The sequence below is a fragment of the Eubalaena glacialis genome, chromosome 1, assembly GCF_028564815.1.
Source record: "Eubalaena glacialis isolate mEubGla1 chromosome 1, mEubGla1.1.hap2.+ XY, whole genome shotgun sequence".
NCBI classification, from domain to species: Eukaryota; Metazoa; Chordata; class Mammalia; order Artiodactyla; family Balaenidae; genus Eubalaena; species Eubalaena glacialis.
The window spans coordinates 235,515,673-235,522,989 of record NC_083716.1 but is presented as its reverse complement, the minus strand read 5'-3'; the positions used below and the strand labels follow the sequence as shown (position 1 = coordinate 235,522,989).

Sequence of the window (7,317 nt, the reverse complement as noted above, 5' to 3'; positions counted from 1 at the left end):
GAGTTTTATAGTTTTAGGTCTTTAATCCATTTTGAGTTTATTTTTGTAAATGGTGTTAGGGAGTGTTCTAATTTCATTCTTTTACATGTAGCTGTCCAGTTTTCCCAGCACCACTTATTGAAGAGGCTGTCTTTTCTCCATTGTATATTCTTGCCTCCTTTATTAAAAATAAGGTGACCATATGTGTGTGGGTTTATCTCTGGGCTTTCTAACCTGTTCCATTGATCTATATTTCTGTTTTTGTGCCAGTACCATACTGTCTTGATTACTGTAGCTTTGTAGTTTGTCTGATACTATACTACAAAGTATATTGGGAGCCTGATTCCTCCAGCTCCGTTTTTCTTTCTCAAATTTGCTTTGCCTATTTGGGGTCTTTTGTGTTTCCATACAAATTGTGAAATTTTTTGTCCTAGTTCTGTGAAATATGCCATTGGTAGTTTGATAAGGATTGCATTGAATCTGTAGATTGCTTTGGGTAGTATAGTCATTTTCACAATGTTGATTCTCCCAATCCAAGAACATGGTATATCTCTCCATCTGGTCGTATCATGTTTAATTTCTTTCATCAGTGTCTTATAGTTTTCTGCATACAGGTCTTTTGTTTCCCTAGGTAGGTTTATTCCTAGGTATTTTATTCTTTTTGTTGCAATGGTAAATGGGAGTGTTTCCTTAATTTCTTTTTCAGATTTTTCATCCTTAGTGTATAGGAATGCAAGAGATTTCTGTGCGTTAATTTTGTATCCTGCTACTTTACCACATTCATTGATTAGCTCTAGTAGTTTTCTGGTAGAGTCTTTAGGATTCTCTGTGTATAGTATCATGTCATCTGCAAACAGTGACATCTTTACTTCTTCTTTTCTGATTTGGATTCCTTTTATTTCTTTTTCTTCTCTGATTGCTGTGGCTAAAACTTCCAAAACTATGTTGAATAACAGTAGTGAGAGTGGGCAACCTTGTCTTGTTCCTGATCTTAGTGGAAATGGTTTCAGTTTTTCACCATTGAGAACGATGTTGGCTGTGGGTTTGTCATATATGGCCTTTATTATGTTGAGGTAAGTTCCCTCAATGCCTACTTTCTGGATGGTTTTTATCATAAATGGGTGTTGAATTTTGTCAAAAGCTTTTTCTGCGTCTATTGAGATGATCATATGGTTTTTATGCTTCAACTTGTTAATATGGTGTATCACATTGACTGATTTGTGTATATTGAAGAATCCTTGCATTCCTGGGGTAAACCCCACTTGATCATGTTGTGTAACCCTTTTAATGTGCTATTGGATTCTGTTTGCTAGTATTTTGTTGAGGATTTTTGCATCTATGCTCATCAGTGATATTGGCCTGTAGTTTTCTTTCTTTGTGACATCTTTGTCTGGTTTTGGTTTCAGGGTGATGGTAGCCTCATAGAATGAGTTTGGGAGTGTTCCTCCCTCTGCTATATTTTGGAAGAGTTTGAGAAGGATAGATGTTAGCTCTTCTCTAAATGTTTGATAGAATTCACCTGTGAAGCCATCTGGTCCTGGGCTTTTGTTTGTTGGAAGACTTTTAATCACAGTCTCAATTTCAGTGCTTGTGATTGGTTTGTTTATATTTTCTCTTTATTCCTGGTTCAGTCTCAGAAGGTTGTGCTTTTCTAAGAATTTGTCCATTTTTTCCAGGTTGTCCATTTTATTGGCATATAGTTGCTTGTAGTAATCTCTCATGATCCTTTGTATTTCTGCCATGTCAGTTGTTACTTCTCCTTTTTCATTTCTAATTCTATTGATTTGAGTCTTCTGCCTTTTTTTCTTGATGAATCTGGCTAATGGTTTATCAACTTTGTTTATCTTCTCAAAGAACCAGCTTTTAGTTTTATTGATCTTTGCTATTGTTCCCTTCATTTCTTTTTCATTTATTTCTGATCTGATCTTTATGATCTCTTTCCTTCTGCTAACTTTGGGGCTTTTTTGTTCTTCTTTCTCTAATTGCTTTAGGTGTAAGGTTAGGTTATTTATTTGAGATGTTTCTTGTTTCTTGAGGTAGGATTGTATTGCTATAGACTTCCCTCTTAGAACTGCTTTTGCTGTATCGCATAGGTTTTGGGTCATTGTGTTTTCATTGTCATTTGTTTCTAGGTATATTTTGATTTCCTCTTTGATTTCTTCAATGATCTCTTGGTTATTTAGTAGTGTATTGTTTAGCCTACATGTGTTTGTATTTTTTACAGATTTTTTTCCTGTAATTGATATCTAGTCTCATAGCGTTGTGGTCAGAAAAAATACTTGATACGATTTCAATTTTCTTAAATATACCAAGGCTTGATTTTTGACCCAAGATGTGATCTATCCTGGAGAATGTTCCATGAGCACTTGAAGAAAAAGTGTATTCTGTTGTTTTTGGATGGAATGTCCTATAAATATCAATTAAGTCCATCTTGTTTAATGTATCATTTAAAGCTTGTGTTTCCTTATTCATTTTCATTTTGGATGATCTGTACATTGGTGAAAGTGGGGTGTTAAAGTCCCCTATTATTATTGTGTTACTGTTTATGTCCCCTTTTATGGCTGTTACCATTTGCCTTTTGTATGGAGGTGCTCCTATGTTGGGTGCATAAATATTTATAATTGTTATATCTTCTTCTTGGATTGATCCCTTGATCATTATGTAGTGTCCTTCTTTGTCTCTTGTAATAGTATTCATTTTAAAGTCTCTTTTGTCTGATATGAGAATTGCTACTCCAGCTTTCTTTTGATTTCCATTTTCATGGAATATCTTTTTCTATCCCCTCACTTTCAGTCTGTATGTGTCCCTAGGTCTGAAGTGGGTCTCTTGTAGACAGCATATATACGGGTCTTGTTTTTGTATCCATTCAACCAGTCTATGTCTTTTGGTGGGAGCACTGAATCCATTTACATTTAAGGTAGTTATTGATATGTATGTTCCTATTACCATTTTCTTAATTGTTTTGGGTTTGTTATTGTAGGTCTTTTCCTTCTCTTGTGTTTCCTGCCTAGAGAAGTTCCTTAAACATTTGTTGTAAAGCTGGTTTGGGGGTGCTGAATTCACTTAGCTTTTGCTTGTCTGTAAAAGTTTTAATTTCTCCTTTGAATCTGAATGAGATCCTTGCTGGGTAGAGTAATCTTGGTTGCAGCTTTTCCCCTTTCATCACTTTAAATATGTTCTGCTACTGCCTTCTGGCTTGCAGAGTTTCTGCTGAAAGATCAGCTGTTAACCTTGTGGGGATTCACTTGTATGTTATTTGTTTTTCCCTTCCTGCTTTTAATATTTTTTCTTTGTGTTTAATTTTTGATAGTTTGATTAATATGTGTCTTGGTGTGTTTCTCCTTGGATTTATCCTGTATGGGACTGTATATTTCCTGGACTTGACTGACTATTTCCTCTCCCATATTAGGGAAGTTTTCAACTATAATCTCTTCAAATATTTTCTCAGTCCCTTTCTTTTTCTCTTCTTCTTCTGGGACCCCTATAATTCAAATGTTGGTGCATTTATGTTGTCCCAGAGGTCTCTGAGACTGTCCTTAATTCTTTTCATTCTTTTCTCTTTATTCTGCTCTGCAGTAGTTATTTCCACTATTTTATCTTACAGGTCACTTATCCGTTCTTCTGCCTCAGTTATTCTGCTATTGATTCCTTCTAGAGAATTTTTAATTTCATTTCTTCGGTTGTTCATCATTGTTTGTTTGCTCTTTAGTTCTTCTAGGTCTTTGTTAAACGTTTCTTGTATTTTCTACATTCTATTTCCAAGATTTTGGATCATCTTTACTATCATTATTCTGAATTCTTTTTCAGGTAGACTGCCTATTTCCTCTTCATTTGTTAGGTCTGGTGTGTTTTGACCCTGCTCCTTCATCTGCTGTGTGTTTCTGTGTCTTCTCATTTTGCTTAACTTACTGTGTTTGGGGTCTCCTTTTTGCAGGCTGCAGGTTTGTAGTTCCCGTTGTTTTTGGTGTCTGCCTCCAGTGGGTAAGGTTGGTTCAGTGGGTTGTGTAGGCTTCCTGGTGGAGGGGACTTGTGCCTGTGTTCTTGTGGATGAGGTTGGATCTCGTCTTTCTGGTGGGCAGGACCGCATCTGGTGGTGTGTTTTAGGGTGTCTGTGACCTTATTATGATTTTAGGTGGCCTCTCTGCTAATGGGTGGGGTTGTGTTCCTGTCTTGCTAGTTATTTGGCATAGGGTGTCCAGCACTGTAGCTTGCTGGTCGTTGAGCGGAGGTGGGTCTTAACGTTGAGATGGAGATCTCTGGGAGAGCTTTTGCCATTTGATATTACGTGGGGTGGGAGGTCTCTGGTTGACCAGTGTCCTGAACTCGGCTCTCCCACCTCAGAGGCATGGGCCTGACACCCGGCCGGAGCACCAAGACCGTGTCAGCCACATGGCTCAGAAAAAAAGGGAGGAAAAGGGAAAGAAAGAAAGAAAGAAAAGAAAAGAAAGTTATTAAAATGGAAAATTAAAAAAATTATTAAAAATAAAAAAATTAAAAAGTAATAAAGAAAAAAAAAGAAAGAAGAGAGCAACCAAACCAAAAGACAAATCCACCAATGATAACCAGCACTACAAACTATGCTGGAAAAAAAAAAAAAAAGAAACTGACAGACAGAACCCTAGGACAAGTGGTAAAAACAAAGTTATACAGACAAAATCACACAAAGAAGCATACACATACACACTTACAAAAAGAGAAAAAGAAACAAAAATCTATATATATTAAAAAAAAAAAAGGAAGGGAGCAACCAAATCAATAAACAAATCTACCAATGATAATAAACTCTAAATACTAAACTAAGATAAACATAAAACCAAAACCAAATTAGATGCAGAAAGCAAGCCCCAAGTCTACAGTTGCTCCCAAAGTCCACCGCCTCAATTTTGGGATGATTTATTGTCTGTTCAGTTATTCCACAGATGCAGGTACATCAGGTTGATTGTGGGGATTTAATCTGCTGCCCCTGAGGCTGCTGGGAGAGATTTCCCTCTCTCTTCTTTGTTTGCACAGCTCCTGGGGTTCAGCTTTGGATTTGGCCCCGCCTCAGAGTGTAGGTCGCCTGAGGGCGTCTGTTGTTTGCTCATACAGGACAGGGTTAAAGGAGCAGCTGATTAGGGTGCTCTGGCTCACTCAGGCCGGGGGGAGGGAGGGACACGGAATGCAGGGTGAGCCTGAGGTGGCAGAGGCCGGCATGACGTTGTACCAGCCTGGGGCATGACGTGTGTTCTCCCAGGGAAGTTGTCACTGGATCACGGGACCCTGGCAGTGGTGGGCTGCACAGGCTCCCGGGAGGGGAGGTGTGGAGAGTGACCTGTGCTTGCACACAGGCTTCTTGGTGGCTGCAGCAGCAGCCTTAGCATTTCATGCCCATCTCTGGGGTCTGTGCTGATTGCCATGGCTCGTGCCTGTCTCTGGAGCTTGTTTAGGCGGTGCTCTGAATCCCCTCTCCTCACGCACCCTTTTGGGAAGTCTGAGGTCTTCTGCCAGCATTCAGTAGGTGTTCTGTAGGAGTTGTTCCACATGTAGATGTATTTCTGATGTATTTTGGGGGAGGAAGGTGATCTCCACGTCTTACTCCTCCATCATCTTGAAGGTCTCCTCCATGCTGATTTTTAAAGAGCTCTGGGCAAGGAGCCCAGTGCATTTGCAGGAGAGGCTGAGGTCCTCTCTGGTGTGACCTGGAGACGTTGCAAAGCGGCTCCTCCACTTCCTGTGCAGCGGGCACACCGCCTGTCCTGATATTTACAAAGAGGAGCCACGGAAAAATGACATAAGAACCAGGAGGAGAGGGGCACTTTCCAGGCACCCCTCCATGATAGGCAGGTGGTGAGCAAGCACAGTGGACCCCCAGCGAAGCTTAGGACCCGGGCATCTGGGTGGAGAGGAAATGAGCATCTCTGCTCACTCTCAGGTGTTTTAGGCCCCCATAGTGACTGCTTTAGCCACAATGTTTGAACAGTATTCCATCATTATTCCACTAGAGAAAAATAGAGCCAATACCTGGAGGTGCTGGGGATTGAACCCAGGGCCTCATACATGCAAAGCATGTGCTCTATCACTGAGCTACACCCCCTCCTAACTAGCCACCATGAACTAAAGGCTTGTGGACGTGCATTGTCCTGTCCTACCTCATGGAGACTAATCAAGTTTTGCTCATTTGGAGGTTTCTGGGCCACCTTATGTCTCTTCTCCACAGCTGTCTATGGAGGGCGTGGGCTGAGTCTCCTGGGGGTCAGGGTTAGGCTGTGGTTGACAACAGTTTTGTGTCCAAGGGATCCCAGTTCCTACAGGAGAATTGTGATGCCTGGGCAGGCAGTGTGTAGGGCAGACTGCACCTGGTAGGTGCCTTAAGAGACATGGAGTTGGGCTGAGGGCAGCTACAAGAGGACGGTGGGACTCCTGGGTCCTCCCCATGCCCTGGGGGGAACCACTCCTCCGTGCAGGGCACAGATGTGCCAACTCCTTGGTGCTGGGGGGACTGGACAGCTCCCCCACCTCCAGCAGAAGACAGAACCCCTGGACTATGGGTGGAGGCTGGCGTGAGTGTAGCCTGGGAAAAAGCTGCACTTCTGAAAGCTTAGAGGGCTCTTTTTTTTTTTTTTTGAATTTGTTTGTGATATTTCAAACACTTTACTTCCAAGTAAGCAAAATTCTTTGCATAGAAGATACAAAATAATAGAAGCCAACAGATGAACAGAGAGATGAGGTGGTAGATTATGCTTAGAGAATATTTGTTTTCTAATGTTAGCTCAGATTAATCCATGAACTATTTTATGTATTGTAACCAAAGAGAAGGAATAACACAAGAAGCTTACAATGACCTGCAACCAGCAGTATTTCTGCATCTCCATTTCATTGAGGCCTCTCGGTTATCAACTAATGAGACATTTTCTCTCGTGAAACTCGGCGTATTCCTATTAATTGCTTCCTATGTCCAGGTACTAAGAGGTAGGTTTCTTTTTTTTTTTTAATTTTTACTGGGGTATAATTGATTTACAATGTTGTGTTAGTTTCAAGTGTACAGCAAAGTGAATCTTTATACAAATACATATTTGGAAGGCTCTTTAAGGCACTGGCTCCCTGGACATAAGTCTGCACCAGTGGGTAGTGATCCACCAGAAAGTGAAGGGCCAGGGATTTGGGAGACAGTGTCTTTCTGGTCCTCACTAGCCACTAGCCCCTGAGGCTGAGGGCTGGCACACCCTGTAAGGCACCCACCTTTCCTCAAAACTTCATCTGTTTCCCTTACTTTCTTGGAATCTCAGGTTTCAATGACCTTAGTCTTAAATTGCTTCTGGGGTGTGTTGTATTATTTCATTGAAATTTAATGATTTTGAT

At 40.7% G+C, this 7,317-nt stretch overlaps 1 non-coding gene across 1 annotated transcript; it reads right to left on the bottom strand.

Moving 5' to 3' along the window:
• Positions 1 to 5,980: 5,980 nt before the first annotated feature.
• TRNAA-UGC (transfer RNA alanine (anticodon UGC)) lies at positions 5,981 to 6,052 on the bottom strand. Its single transcript has one exon. It is a non-coding gene; the product is annotated as a tRNA-Ala (tRNA).
• Positions 6,053 to 7,317: the final 1,265 nt, after the last annotated feature.